A 16,093-nucleotide genomic window follows, 5' to 3' on the forward strand; every position below is an offset into this window, starting at 1 on the left:
CTCAGGGGATATCTGTACACAGGCCGGTATCTCTCAGTCCCCCTCTCTCAGGGGGATATCAGTACACTGACTGGTGTCTCTCTGTCCCCCTCTCTCAGGGATATCTGTACACTGACCGGTGTCCCTCAGTCCTTCTCTCTCAGGAATATCTGTACACTGACTGCTGTCTCTCAGTCCCTCTTTCTCAGAGGGATATCTGTACACAGACCAGAGTCTCTCAGTCCCTCTCTGTTGGGGGGATATCTGTACAGTGACTGGTGTCTCTCAGTCCCTCTCTCTCAGAGGGATATCTGTACACAACCAGGTCTCTCAGTCCCTCTCTCTCTCAGGGATATCTGTACAATGACTGCAGTCTCTCGGTCCCACTTTCTCAGAGGGATATCTGTACACTGACCAGGGACTCAGTCCCTCTCTGTCGGGGGGATATCTGAACACCGACTGGTGTCTCTCAGTCCCCCTCTCTCAGGGGGATATCAGTACACTGACTGGTGTCTCTCAGAGTCTTTCTCTCAGGGGATATCTGTACACTGACCAATGCCACTCAGTCCCTCTCTCTCAGTGATATCTATACACCGACCAGTGTCTCTCAGTCCCTCTCTCTCAGGGATATCTGTACACTGACCGGTATCTCTCAATCCCTCTCTCTCAGGGATATCTGTACACCGACCGGTGTCTCTCAGTCCGTCTCTCTCAGGGGATATCTGTACACTGACTGGTGTCTCTCAGTCCCTCTCTCTCAGGAATATCTGTACACTGACCGGTGTCTCTCAGTCCCTCTCTCTCAGGGATATCTGTACACTGACTGCTGTCTCTCGGTCCCTCTTTCCCAGAGGGATATCTGTACACTGACCAGAGTATCTCAGTCCCACTATGTCGGGGCGATATCTGTACACTGACCAATGTCTCTCAGTCCCTCTCTCTCAGAGGGATATCTGTACACTGACCAATGCCTCTCAGTCCCTCTCTCTCAGGGATATCTGTACACTGACCGCTGTCTCTCAGTCCCTCTTTCTCAGAGGGATATCTGTACACTGACCAATGCCACTCAGTCCCTCTCTCTCAGAGATATCTATACACCGACCAGTGTCTCTCAGTCCCTCTCTCTCAGGGGATATCTGTACACTGACTGGTGTCTCTCAGTCCCTCTCTCTCAGGGATATCTGTACACTGACCGGTGTCTCTCAGTCCCTCTCTCTCAGGAATATCTGTACACAGACTGCTGTCTCTCAGTCCCTCTTTCTCAGAGGGATATCTGTACACTGACCAGAGTCCCTCAGTCCCTCTCTGTGGGGGGATATCTGTACAGTGATTGGTGTCTCTCAGTTCCTCTCTCTCAGAGGGATATCAGTACACAGACTGGTGTCTCTCATTCCCTCTCTCTCAGGGATATCTGTACACTGACCAGTGTCTCTCAGTCCCTCTCTCTCAGAGGGATATCTGTACACTGACAGTTTTCACTCAGTCCCTCTCTCTCTCAGGTATATCTGTACACTGACCAGTGTCTCTCAGTCCCTCTCTCTCAGAGATATCTGTACACTGACCATGTCCCTCAGTCACTCTCTCTCAGGGATATCTGTACACTGACTGGTGTCTCTCAGTCCCTCTCTCTCAGGGATATCTGTACACTGACTGGTGTCTGTCAGTCCCTCTCTCTCAGGGGGATATCTGTACACTGACTGGTGTCTGTCAGTCCCTCTCTCTCCGGGGGATATCTGTACACTGACTGGTGTCTGTCAGTCCATCTCTCTCAGGGATATCTGTATACTGACAACTGTCTCTCAGTCCCTCTCTCTCAGCGGGATATCTGTACACTGACCACTGTCTCTCAGTCCCTCTCTCATAGCGATATCTGTTTACTGACCGGTGTCTCTCAGTCCCTCTCTCTCAGAGATATCTATACACCGACCAGTGTCTCTCAGTCCCTCTCTCTCAAGGATATCAGTTCACTGACCAGAGTATCTCAGTCCCACTATGTCGGGGCGATATCTGTACACTGACTGGTGTCTCCCAGTCCCTGTATCTCAGGGGATATCTGTACACTGAACGGTGTCTCTCAGTCCCCCTCTCTCAGTGGAATATCTGTACAGTGACCGGTGTCTCTCAGGCCCTCTCACTCAGGGATATCTGTACACTGACCGGTGTCTCTCAGTCCCTCTCTCTCAGGGGGATATCTGTACACTGACTGGTGTCCCTCAGTCCCTCTGTCTCAGGGGATATCTGTACACTGACCGGTGTATCTCAGTCCCCCTCTCTCAGAGGGATATTTGTACACGGACCGGTGTCTCTCAGTCCCTCTCTCTCAGGGGATATCTCTACACTTACCCGTGTCTCTAAGTCCCTCTCTCTCAGGGATATCTATTCACTGACCAGAGTATCTCAGTCCCTCACTGTCGTGGGGGTATCTGTACACTGACCGGTGTATCTCAGTCCCCCTCTCTCAGAGGGATATTTGTACACAGACCACTGTCTCTCAGTCCCTCTCTCTCAGAGGAATATCTGTGCACCGACTCTTTTCTCTCAGTCCCTCTCTCTCAGGGGATATCTGTACACTGACCGCTGTCTCTCAGTCCCTCTCTCTCAGGGGATATCTGTAAACTGACTGGTGTCTGTCAGTCCCTCTCTCTCAGGGGATATCTGTACACTGACCGGTGTCTCTCAGTCCCTCTCTCTCAGGAATATCTGTACACTGACTGCCGTCTCTCGGTCCCTCTTTCCCAGAGGGATATCTGTACACTGACAAGAGTCTCTCAGTCCCTCTCTGTCGGGGGGATATCTGGACACTGACTGGTGTCTCTCATTCCCTCTCTCTCAGGGATATCTGTACACTGACCAGTGTCTCTCAGTCCTTCTCTCTCAGAGGGATATCTGTACACTGAACGGTGTCTCTCAGTCCCCCTCTCTCAGTGGAATATCTGTACAGTGACCGGTGTCTCTCAGGCCCTCTCTCTCAGGGATATCTGTATACTGACCGGTGTCTCTCAGTCCCTCTCTCTCAGGGGGATATCTGTACACTGACTGGTGTCCCTCAGTCCCTCTCTCTCAGGGGATATCTGTACACTGACCGGTGTATCTCAGTCCCCCTCTCTCAGAGGGATATTTGTACACCGACCGGTGTCTCTCAGTCCCTCTCTCTCAGGGGATATCTCTACACTTACCCGTGTCTCTCAGGCCCTCTCTCTCAGGGATATCTATTCACTGACCAGAGTATCTCAGTCCCTCACTGTCGGGGGGATATCTGTACACTGACTGGTGTCTGTCAGTCCCTCTCTCTCAGGGGGATATCTGTACACTGACCGGTGTCTCTCAGTCCCTCTCTCTCAGGGATATCTGTACACTGACCGGTGTCTCTCAGTCCCTCTCTCTCAGGGATATCTGTACACTGACCGGTGTCTCTCAGTCCCTCTCTCTCAGGAATATCTGTACACTGACTGCTGTCTCTCAGTTCCTTTTCCCAGAGGGATATCTGTACACTGACCAGAGTCTCTCAGTCCCTCTCTGTCGGGGGGATATCTGTACACTGACTGCTGTCTCTCAGTCCCTTTTCCCAGAGGGATATCTGTACACTGACCAGAGTCTCTCAGTCCCTCTCTCTCAGGGATATCTGTACACTGACCGCGGTCTCTCAGTCCCTCTTTCTCAGAGGGATATTTGTTCACTGACCAGAGTGTCTCAGTCCCTCTCTGTCGGGGGGATATCTGTACACTGACTGGTGTCTCTCAGTCCCTCTCTCTCAGGGATATCTGTACACTGACCGGTGTCTCTCAGTCGCTCTCTCTCAGGAATATCTGTACACAGACTGCTGTCTCTCAGTCCCTCTTTCTCAGAGGGATATCTGTACACTGACCAGAGTCCCTCAGTCCCTCTCTGTGGGGGGATATCTGTACAGTGATTGGTGTCTCTCAGTCCCTCTCTCTCAGGGATATCTGTACACTGACCATGTCCCTCAGTCACTCTCTCTCAGGGATATCTGTACACTGACTGGTGTCTCTCAGTCCCTCTCTCTCAGGGATATCTGTACACTGACTGGTGTCTGTTAGTCCCTCTCTCTCAGGGGGATATCTGTACACTGACTGTTGTCTGTCAGTCCTTCTCTCTCCGGGGGATATCTGTACACTGACTGGTGTCTGTCAGTCCATCTCTCTCAGGGATATCTGTATACTGACCACTGTCTCTCAGTCCCTCTCTCTCAGCGGGATATCTGTACACTGACCACTGTCTCTCAGTCCCTCTCTCATAGCGATATCTGTTTACTGACCGGTGTCTCTCAGTCCCTCTCTCTCAGAGATATCTATACACCGACCAGTGTCTCTCAGTACCTCTCTCTCAAGGATATCTGTTCACTGACCAGAGTATCTCAGTCCCACTATGTCGGGGCGATATCTGTACACTGACTGGTGTCTCCCAGTCCCTGTATCTCAGGGGATATCTGTACACTGAACGGTGTCTCTCAGTCCCCCTTTCTCAGTGGAATATCTGTACAGTGACCGGTGTCTCTCAGGCCCTCTCTCTCAGGGATATCTGTACACTGACCAGTGTCTCTCAGTCCTTCTCTCTCAGAGGGATATCTGTACACTGAACGGTGTCTCTCAGTCCCCCTCTCTCAGTGGAATATCTGTACAGTGACCGGTGTCTCTCAGGCCCTCTCTCTCAGGGATATCTGTACACTGAATGGTGTCTCTCAGTCCCTCTCTCTCAGGGGGATATCTGTACACTGACCGGTGTCCCTCAGTCCTTCTCTCTCAGGAATATCTGTACACCGACTGCTGTCTCTCAGTCCCTCTTTCTCAGAGGGATATCTGTACACAGACCAGAGTCTCTCAGTCCCTCTCTGTTGGGGGGATATCTGTACAGTGACTGGTGTCTCTCAGTCCCTCTCTCTCAGAGGGATATCTGTACACAACCAGGTCTCTCAGTCCCTCTCTCTCAGGGATATCTGTACAATGACTGCAGTCTCTCGGTCCCACTTTCTCAGAGGGATATCTGTACACTGACCAGGGACTCAGTCCCTCTCTGTCGGGGGGATATCTGAACACCGACTGGTGTCTCTCAGTCCCTCTCTCTCAGGGGGATATCAGTACACTGACTGGTGTCTCTCAGTCGCTCTCTCTCAGGAATATCTGTACACAGACTGCTGTCTCTCAGTCCCTCTTTCTCAGAGGGATATCTGTACACTGACCAGAGTCCCTCAGTCCCTCTCTGTGGGGGGATATCTGTACAGTGATTGGTGTCTCTCAGTTCCTCTCTCTCAGGGATATCTGTACACTGACCATGTCCCTCAGTCACTCTCTCTCAGGGATATCTGTACACTGACTGGTGTCTCTCAGTCCCTCTCTCTCAGGGATATCTGTACACTGACTGGTGTCTGTTAGTCCCTCTCTCTCAGGGGGATATCTGTACACTGACTGTTGTCTGTCAGTCCTTCTCTCTCCGGGGGATATCTGTACACTGACTGGTGTCTGTCAGTCCATCTCTCTCAGGGATATCTGTATACTGACCACTGTCTCTCAGTCCCTCTCTCTCAGCGGGATATCTGTACACTGACCACTGTCTCTCAGTCCCTCTCTCATAGCGATATCTGTTTACTGACCGGTGTCTCTCAGTCCCTCTCTCTCAGAGATATCTATACACCGACCAGTGTCTCTCAGTACCTCTCTCTCAAGGATATCTGTTCACTGACCAGAGTATCTCAGTCCCACTATGTCGGGGCGATATCTGTACACTGACTGGTGTCTCCCAGTCCCTGTATCTCAGGGGATATCTGTACACTGAACGGTGTCTCTCAGTCCCCCTCTCTCAGTGGAATATCTGTACAGTGACCGGTGTCTCTCAGGCCCTCTCTGTCAGGGATATCTGTACACTGACCGGTGTCTCTCAGTCCCTCTCTCTCAGTGGGATATCTGTACACTGACTGGTGTCCCTCAGTCCCTCTGTCTCAGGGGATATCTGTACACTGACCGGTGTATCTCAGTCCCCCTCTCTCAGAGGGATATTTGTACACGGACCGGTGTCTCTCAGTCCCTCTCTCTCAGGGGATATCTCTACACTTACCCGTGTCTCTCAGTCCCTCTCTCTCAGGGATATCTATTCACTGACCAGAGTATCTCAGTCCCTCACTGTCGTGGGGGTATCTGTACACTGACCGGTGTATCTCAGCCCCCCTCTCTCAGAGGGATATTTGTACACAGACCACTGTCTCTCAGTCCCTCTCTCTCAGAGGAATATCTGTACACTGACCGCTGTCTCTCAGTCCCTCTCTCTCAGGGGATATCTGTAAACTGACTGGTGTCTCTCAGTCCCTCTCTCTCAGGGGATATCTGTACACTGACCGGTGTCTCTCGGTCCCTCTCTCTCAGGAATATCTGTACACTGACTGCCGTCTCTCGGTCCCTCTATCCCAGAGGGATATCTGTACACTGACAAGAGTCTCTCAGTCCCTCTCTGTCGGGGGGATATCTGGACACTGACTGGTGTCTCTCATTCCCTCTCTCTCAGGGATATCTGTACACTGACCAGTGTCTCTCAGTCCTTCTCTCTCAGAGGGATATCTGTACACTGAACGGTGTCTCTCAGTCCCCCTCTCTCAGTGGAATATCTGTACAGTGACCGGTGTCTCTCAGGCCCTCTCTCTCAGCGATATCTGTACACTGACCGGTGTCTCTCAGTCCCTCTCTCTCAGGGGGATATCTGTACACTGACTGGTGTCCCTCAGTCCCTCTGTCTCAGGGGATATCTGTACACTGAAAGGTGTATCTCAGTCCCCCTCTCCTAGAGGGATATTTGTACACGGACCGGTGTCTCTCAGTCCCTCTCTCTCAGGGGATATCTCTACACTTACCCGTGTCTCTCAGTCCCTCTCTCTCAGGGATATCTATTCACTGACCAGAGTATCTCAGTCCCTCGCTGTCGTGGGGATATCTGTACATTGAACGGTGTCTCTCAGTCCCCCTCTCTCAGTGGAATATCTGTACAGTGACCGGTGTCTCTCAGGCCCTCTCTCTCAGGGATATCTGTACACTGAATGGTGTCTCTCAGTCCCTCTCTCTCAGGGGGATATCTGTACACTGACCGGTGTCTGTCAGTCCCTCTCTCTCAGGGGGATATCTGTACACTGACTGCTGTCTCTCAGTCCCTCTTTCTCAGAGGGATATCTGTACACAGACCAGAGTCTCTCAGTCCCTCTCTGTTGGGGGGATATCTGTACAGTGACTGGTGTCTCTCAGTCCCTCTCTCTCAGAGGGATATCTGTACACAACCAGGTCTCTCAGTCCCTCTCTCTCAGGGATATCTGTACAATGACTGCAGTCTCTCGGTCCCACTTTCTCAGAGGGATATCTGTACACTGACCAGGGACTCAGTCCCTCTCTTTCGGGGGGATATCTGAACACCGACTGGTGTCTCTCAGTCCCTCTCTCTCAGGGGGATATCAGTACACTGACTGGTGTCTCTCAGTCGCTCTCTCTCAGGAATATCTGTACACAGACTGCTGTCTCTCAGTCCCTCTTTCTCAGAGGGATATCTGTACACTGACCAGAGTCCCTCAGTCCCTCTCTGTGGGGGGATATCTGTACAGTGATTGGTGTCTCTCAGTTCCTCTCTCTCAGGGATATCTGTACACTGACCATGTCCCTCAGTCACTCTCTCTCAGGGATATCTGTACACTGACTGGTGTCTCTCAGTCCCTCTCTCTCAGGGATATCTGTACAATGACTGGTGTCTGTTAGTCCCTCTCTCTCAGGGGGATATCTGTACACTGACTGTTGTCTGTCAGTCCTTCTCTCTCCGGGGGATATCTGTACACTGACTGGTGTCTGTCAGTCCATCTCTCTCAGGGATATCTGTATACTGACCACTGTCTCTCAGTCCCTCTCTCTCAGCGGGATATCTGTACACTGACCACTGTCTCTCAGACCCTCTCTCATAGCGATATCTGTTTACTGACCGGTGTCTCTCAGTCCCTCTCTCTCAGAGATATCTATACACCGACCAGTGTCTCTCAGTACCTCTCTCTCAAGGATATCAGTTCACTGACCAGAGTATCTCAGTCCCACTATGTCGGGGCGATATCTGTACACTGACTGGTGTCTCCCAGTCCCTGTATCTCAGGGGATATCTGTACACTGAACGGTGTCTCTCAGTCCCCCTCTCTCAGTGGAATATCTGTACAGTGACCGGTGTCTCTCAGGCCCTCTCTCTCAGGGATATCTGTACACTGACCGGTGTCTCTCAGTCCCTCTCTCTCAGTGGGATATCTGTACACTGACTGGTGTCCCTCAGTCCCTCTGTCTCAGGGGATATCTGTACACTGACCGGTGTATCTCAGTCCCCCTCTCTCAGAGGGATATTTGTACACGGACCGGTGTCTCTCAGTCCCTCTCTCTCAGGGATATCTATTCACTGACCAGAGTATCTCAGTCCCTCTCTGTCGTGGGGGTATCTGTACACTGACCGGTGTATCTCAGTCCCCCTCTCTCAGAGGGATATTTGTACACAGACCACTGTCTCTCAGTCCCTCTCTCTCAGAGGAATATCTGTACACTGACCGCTGTCTCTCAGTCCCTCTCTCTCAGGGGATATCTGTAAACTGACTGGTGTCTCTCAGTCCCTCTCTCTCAGGGGATATCTGTACACTGACCGGTGTCTCTCGGTCCCTCTCTCTCAGGAACATCTGTACACTGACTGCCGTCTCTTGGTCCCTCTATCCCAGAGGGATATCTGTACACTGACAAGAGTCTCTCAGTCCCTCTCTGTCGGGGGGATATCTGGACACTGACTGGTGTCTCTCATTCCCTCTCTCTCAGGGATATCTGTACACTGACCAGTGTCTCTCAGTCCTTCTCTCTCAGAGGGATATCTGTACACTGAACGGTGTCTCTCAGTCCCCCTCTCTCAGTGGAATATCTGTACAGTGACCGGTGTCTCTCAGGCCCTCTCTCTCAGGGATATCTGTACACTGACCGGTGTCTCTCAGTCCCTCTCTCTCAGGGGGATATCTGTACACTGACTGGTGTCCCTCAGTCCCTCTGTCTCAGGGGATATCTGTACACTGAAAGGTGTATCTCAGTCCCCCTCTCCTAGAGGGATATTTGTACACGGACCGGTGTCTCTCAGTCCCTCTCTCTCAGGGGATATCTCTACACTTACCCGTGTCTCTCAGTCCCTCTCTCTCAGGGATATCTATTCACTGACCAGAGTATCTCAGTCCCTCGCTGTCGTGGGGATATCTGTACACTGAACGGTGTCTCTCAGTCCCCCTCTCTCAGTGGAATATCTGTACAGTGACCGGTGTCTCTCAGGCCCTCTCTCTCAGGGATATCTGTACACTGAATGGTGTCTCTCAGTCCCTCTCTCTCAGGGGGATATCTGTACACTGACAGGTGTCCCTCAGTCCCTCTGTCTCAGGGGATATCTGTACACTGACCGGTGTATCTCAGTCCCCCTCTCTCAGAGGGATATTTGTACACGGACCGGTGTCTCTCAGTCCCTCTCTCTCAAGGGATATCTCTACACTTACCCGTGTCTCTCAGTCCCTCTCTCTCAGGGATATCTATTCACTGACCAGAGTATCTCAGTCCCTCACTGTCGTGGGGGTATCTGTACACTGACCGGTGTATCTCAGTCCCCCTCTCTCAGAGGGATATTTGTACACAGACCACTGCCTCTCAGTCCCTCTCTCTCACAGAGGAATATCTGTACACTGACCGCTGTCTCTCAGTCCCTCTCTCTCAGGGGATATCTGTAAACTGACTGGTGTCTCTCAGTCCCTCTCTCTCAGGGGATATCTGTACACTGACCGGTGTCTCTCGGTCCCTCTCTCTCAGGGATATCTGTACACTGACTGGTGTCTCTCAGTCCCTCTCGCTCAGGAATATCTGTACACTGACTGCCGTCTCTCGGTCCCTCTTTCCCAGAGGGATATCTGTACACTGACAAGAGTCTCTCAGTCCCTCTCTGTCGGGGGGATATCTGGACACTGACTGGTGTCTCTCATTCCCTCTCTCTCAGGGATATCTGTACACTGACCAGTGTCTCTCAGTCCTTCTCTCTCAGAGGGATATCTGTACACTGACAGGTTTCTCTCAGTCCCTCTCTCTCTCAGGGATATCTGTACACTGACAGGTGTCTCTCAGTCCCTCTCTCTCTAAGGGATATCTGTACACTGACCGGTGTCTCTCAGTCCCTCTCTCTCAGGGATATCTGTACACTGACCATGTCCCTTAGTCACTCTCTCTCAGGGATATCTGTACACTGACTGGTGTCTCTCAGTCCCTCTCTCTCAGGGATATCTGTACACTGACCGGTGTCTGTCAGTCCCTCTCTCTCAGGGGGATATCTGTACACGGACTGGTGTCTGTCAGTCCATCTCTGTCAGGGATATCTGTATACTGACCAATGCCTCTCAGTCCTCTCTCTCAGGGATATCTGTACACTGACTACTGTCTCTCAGTCCCTCTCTCTCAGCGGGATATCTGTACACTGACCGCTGTCACTCAGTCCCTCTCTCTCAGCGATATCTGTTTACTGACCGGTATCTCTCAGTCCCTCTCTCTCAGAGATATCTATACACCGACCAGTGTCTCTCAGTCCCTCTCTGTCGGGGCGATATCTGTACACTGACTGGTGTCTGTCAGTCCCTCTCTCTCAGGGATATCTGTATACTGACCGATGCCACACAGTCCCGCTCTCTCAGGGATATCTGTACACTGACCGGTGTCTCTCAGTCCCTGTATATCAGGGGATATCTGTACACTGACTGGTGTCTCTCAGTCACTCTCTCTCAGGGATATCTGTACACTGCCCGTGTCTGTCAGTCCCTCTCTCTCAGGGATATCTGTACACTGACCGGTGTCTCTCAGTCGCTCTCTCTCAGAGATATCTATACACCGACCAGTGTCTCTCAGTCCCGCTCTCTCAGGGATATTTGTACAGTGACCGGTGTCTGTCAGTCCCTCTCTCTCAGGGGGATATCAGTACACTGACTGGTGTCCCTCAGTCCCTCTATCTCAGGGGATATCTGTACACTGACCGGTGTATCTCAGTCCCCATCTCTCAGAGGGATATTTGTACACCGACCGGTGTCTCTCAGTCCCTCTCTCTCAGGGGATATCTCTACACTTACCCGTGTCTCTCAGGCCCTCTCTCTCAGGGATATCTATTCACTGACCAGAGTATCTCAGTCCCTCTCTGTCGGGGGGATATCTGTACACTGACTGGTGTCTGTCAGTCCCTCTCACTCAGGGATATCTGTACACTGACCGCTGTCTCTCAGTCCTTCTCTCTGAGGGATATCTGTACACTGACCGCTGTCTCTCAGTCCCTCTCTCTCAGAGATATCTATACACCGACCAGTGTCTCTCAGTCCCTCTCTCACAGGGATATCAGTACACTGACCGGTGTCTCTCAGTCCCTCTCTCTCAGGGGATATCTGTAAACTGACCGGTGTCTCTCAGTCCCTCTCTCTCAGGAGGTATCTGTAAACTGACTGGTGTCTCTCAGTCCCTCTCTCTCAGGGATATCTGTACACCGACCGGTATCTCTCAGTCCCTCTCTCTCAGGGGATATCTGTACACTGTCTGGTGTCTCTCAGTCCCTCTCTCTCAGGGGAATTCTGTACACTGACCGGTGTCTCTCAGTCCCTCTCTCTCAGGGATATCTGTACACTGACCGGTGTCTCTCAGTCCCTCTCTCTCAGGAATATCTGTACACTGACTGCTGTCTCTCAGTCCCTTTTCCCAGAGGGATATCTGTACACTGACCAGAGTCTCTCAGTCCCTCTCTGTCGGGGGGATATCTGGACACTGACTGGTGTCTCTCATTCCCTCTCTCTCAGGGATATCTGTACACTAACCAGTGTCTCTCAGTCCTTCTCTCTCAGAGGGATATCTGTACACTGACTGGTGTCTCTCAGTCCCTCTCTCTCTCAGGGATATCTGTACACTGACAGTTTTCACTCAGTCCCTCTCTCTCTCAGGTATATCTGTACACTGACCGGTGTCTCTCAGTCCCTCTCTCTCAGGGATATCTGTACACTGACCATGTCGCTCAGTCACTCTCTCTCAGGGATATCTGTACACTGACTGTTGTCTCTCAGTCCCTCTCTCTCAGGGATATCTGTACACTGACCGGTGTCTGTCAGTCCCTCTCTCTCCGGGGGATATCCGTACACTGACTGATGTCTGTCAGTCCATCTCTCTCAGGGATATCTGTATACTGACCAATGCCTCTCAGTCCTCTCTCTCAGGGATATCTGTACACTGAACCCTGTCTCTCAGTCCCTCTCTCTCAGAGGGATATCTTTACACTGACCGCTGTCTCTCAGTCCCTCTCTCTGAGGGATATCTGTACTCTGACCACTGTCCCTCAGTCCCTCCTTCTCAGAGGGATATCTCTACACTGACCAATGCCACTCAGTCCCTCTCTCTCAGAGATATCTATACACTGACCGGTGTCCCTCAGTCCCTCTCTGTCAGGGGATATCTGTAAACTGACTGGTGTCTCTCCGTCCCTCTCTCTCAGCGATATCTGTTTATTGACCAATGCCTCTCAGTCCCTCTCTCTCAGTGAGATATCTGTACACTGACCAATGCCTCTCAGTCACTCTCTCTCAGGCATATCTATACACCGACCAGTGTCTCTCAGACCCTCTCTCTCAGGGATATCTATTCACTGACCAGAGTATCTCAATCCCTCTCTGTCGGGGCGATATCTGTACACTGACTGGTGTCTCTGAGACCCTCTCTCTCAGCGATATCTGTACACTGACCCGTGTCTGTCAGACCCTTTCTCTCAGGGATATCTGTACACTGACCGGTGTCTCTCAGTCCCTCTCTCTCAGGGATATCTGTACACTGACCGGTGTCTCTCAGTCGCTCTCTCTCAGGAATATCTGTACACAGACTGCTGTCTCTCAGTCCCTCTTTCTCAGAGGGATATCTGTACACTGACCAGAGTCCCTCAGTCCCTCACTGTGGGGGGATATCTGTACAGTGATTGGTGTCTCTCAGTTCCTCTCTCTCAGAGGGATATCAGTACACAGACTGGTGTCTCTCATTCCCTCTCTCTCAGGGATATCTGTACACTGACCAGTGTCTCTCAGTCCCTCTCTCTCAGAGATATCTGTACACTGACCATGTCCCTCAGTCACTCTCTCTCAGGGATATCTGTACACTGACTGGTGTCTCTCAGTCCCTCTCTCTCAGGGATATCTGTACACTGACTGGTGTCTCTCAGTCCCTCTCTCTCAGGGGGATATCTGTACACTGACTGTTGTCTGTCAGTCCTTCTCTCTCCGGGGGATATCTGTACACTGACTGGTGTCTGTCAGTCCATCTCTCTCAGGGATATCTGTATACTGACCACTGTCTCTCAGTCCTTCTCTCTCAGCGGGATATCTGTACACTGACCACTGTCTCTCAGTCCCTCTCTCATAGCGATATCTGTTTACTGACCGGTGTCTCTCAGTCCCTCTCTCTCAGAGATATCTAAACACCGACCAGTGTCTCTCAGTCCCTCTCTCTCAAGGATATCTGTTCACTGACCAGAGTATCTCAGTCCCACTATGTCGGGGCGATATCTGTACACTGACTGGTGTCTCCCTGTCCCTGTATCTCAGGGGATATCTGTACACTGAACGGTGTCTCTCAGTCCCCCTCTCTCAGTGGAATATCTGTACAGTGACCGGTGTCTCTCAGGCCCTCTCTGTCAGGGATATCTGTACACTGACCGGTGTCTCTCAACCCTCTCTCTCAGGGGGATATCTGTACACTGACTGGTGTCTCTCAGTCCCTCTATCTCAGGGGATGTCTGTACACTGACCGGTGTATCTCAGTCCCCCTCTCTCAGAGGGATATTTGTACACGGACCGGTGTCTCTCAGTCCCTCTCTCTCAGGGGATATCTCTACACTTACCCGTGTCTCTCAGTCCCTCTCTCTCAGGGATATCTATTCACTGACCAGAGTATCTCAGTCCCTCGCTGTCGTGGGGATATCTGTACACTGAACGGTGTCTCTCAGTCCCCCTCTCTCAGTGGAATATCTGTACAGTGACCGGTGTCTCTCAGGCCCTCTCTCTCAGGGATATCTGTACACTGAATGGTGTCTCTCAGTCCCTCTCTCTCAGGGGGATATCTGTACACTGACAGGTGTCCCTCAGTCCCTCTGTCTCAGGGGATATCTGTACACTGACCGGTGTATCTCAGTCCCCCTCTCTCAGAGGGATATTTGTACACGGACCGGTGTCTCTCAGTCCCTCTCTCTCAAGGGATATCTCAACACTTACCCGTGTCTCTCAGTCCCTCTCTCTCAGGGATATCTATTCACTGACCAGAGTATCTCAGTCCCTCACTGTCGTGGGGGTATCTGTACACTGACCGGTGTATCTCAGCCCCCCTCTCTCAGAGGGATATTTGTACACAGACCACTGTCTCTCAGTCCCTCTCTCTCAGAGGAATATCTGTACACTGACCGCTGTCTCTCAGTCCCTCTCTCTCAGGGGATATCTGTAAACTGACTGGTGTCTCTCAGTCCCTCTCTCTCAGGGGATATCTGTACACTGACCGGTGTCTCTCGGTCCCTCTCTCTCAGGGATATCTGTACACTGACTGGTGTCTCTCAGACCCTCTCGCTCAGGAATATCTGTACACTGACTGCCGTCTCTCGGTCCCTCTTTCCCAGAGGGATATCTGTACACTGACAAGAGTCTCTCAGTCCCTCTCTGTCGGGGGGATATCTGGACACTGACTGGTGTCTCTCATTCCCTCTCTCTCAGGGATATCTGTACACTGACCAGTGTCTCTCAGTCCTTCTCTCTCAGAGGGATATCTGTACACTGAACGGTGTCTCTCAGTCCCCCTCTCTCAGTGGAATATCTGTACAGTGACCGGTGTCTCTCAGGCCCTCTCTCTCAGGGATATCTGTACACTGACCGGTGTCTCTCAGTCCCTCTCTCTCAGGGGGATATCTGTACACTGACTGGTGTCCCTCAGTCCCTCTGTCTCAGGGGATATCTGTACACTGACCGGTGTATCTCAGTCCCCCTCTCTCAGAGGGATATTTGTACACGGACCGGTGTCTCTCAGTCCCTCTCTCTCAGGGGATATCTCTACACTTACCCGTGTCTCTCAGTCCCTCTCTCTCAGGGATATCTATTCACTGACCAGAGTATCTCAGTCCCTCGCTGTCGTGGGGATATCTGTACACTGAACGGTGTCTCTCAGTCCCCCTCTCTCAGTGGAATATCTGTACAGTGACCGGTGTCTCTCAGGCCCTCTCTCTCAGGGATATCTGTACACTGAATGGTGTCTCTCAGTCCCTCTCTCTCAGGGGGATATCTGTACACTGACAGGTGTCCCTCAGTCCCTCTGTCTCAGGGGATATCTGTACACTGACCGGTGTATCTCAGTCCCTCTCTCTCAGGGATATCTATTCACTGACCAGAGTATCTCAGTCCCTCACTGTCGTGGGGGTATCTGTACACTGACCGGTGTATCTCAGTCCCCCTCTCTCAGAGGGATATTTGTACACAGACCACTGTCTCTCAGTCCCTCTCTCTCAGAGGAATATCTGTACACTGACCGCTGTCTCTCAGTCCCTCTCTCTCAGGGGATATCTGTAAACTGACTGGTGTCTCTCAGTCCCTCTCTCTCAGGGGATATCTGTACACTGACCGGTGTCTCTCGGTCCCTCTCTCTCAGGGATATCTGTACACTGACTGGTGTCTCTCAGTCCCTCTCGCTCAGGAATATCTGTACACTGACTACCGTCTCTCGGTCCCTCTTTCCCAGAGGGATATCTGTACACTGACAAGAGTCTCTCAGTCCCTCTCTGTCGGGGGGATATCTGGACACTGACTGGTGTCTCTCACTCCCTCTCTCTCAGGGATATCTGTACACTGACCAGTGTCTCTCAGTCCTTCTCTCTCAGAGGGATATCTGTACACTGACAGGTTTCTCTCAGTCCCTCTCTCTCTCAGGGATATCTGTACACTGACAGGTGTCTCTCAGTCCCTCTCTCTCTAAGGGATATCTGTACACTGACCGGTGTCTCTCAGTCCCTGTCTCTCAGGGATATCTGTACACTGACCATGTCCCTTAGTCAC

This window comes from Mobula hypostoma, chromosome 5, assembly GCF_963921235.1.
Source record: "Mobula hypostoma chromosome 5, sMobHyp1.1, whole genome shotgun sequence".
NCBI lineage: Eukaryota > Metazoa > Chordata > Chondrichthyes > Myliobatiformes > Myliobatidae > Mobula > Mobula hypostoma.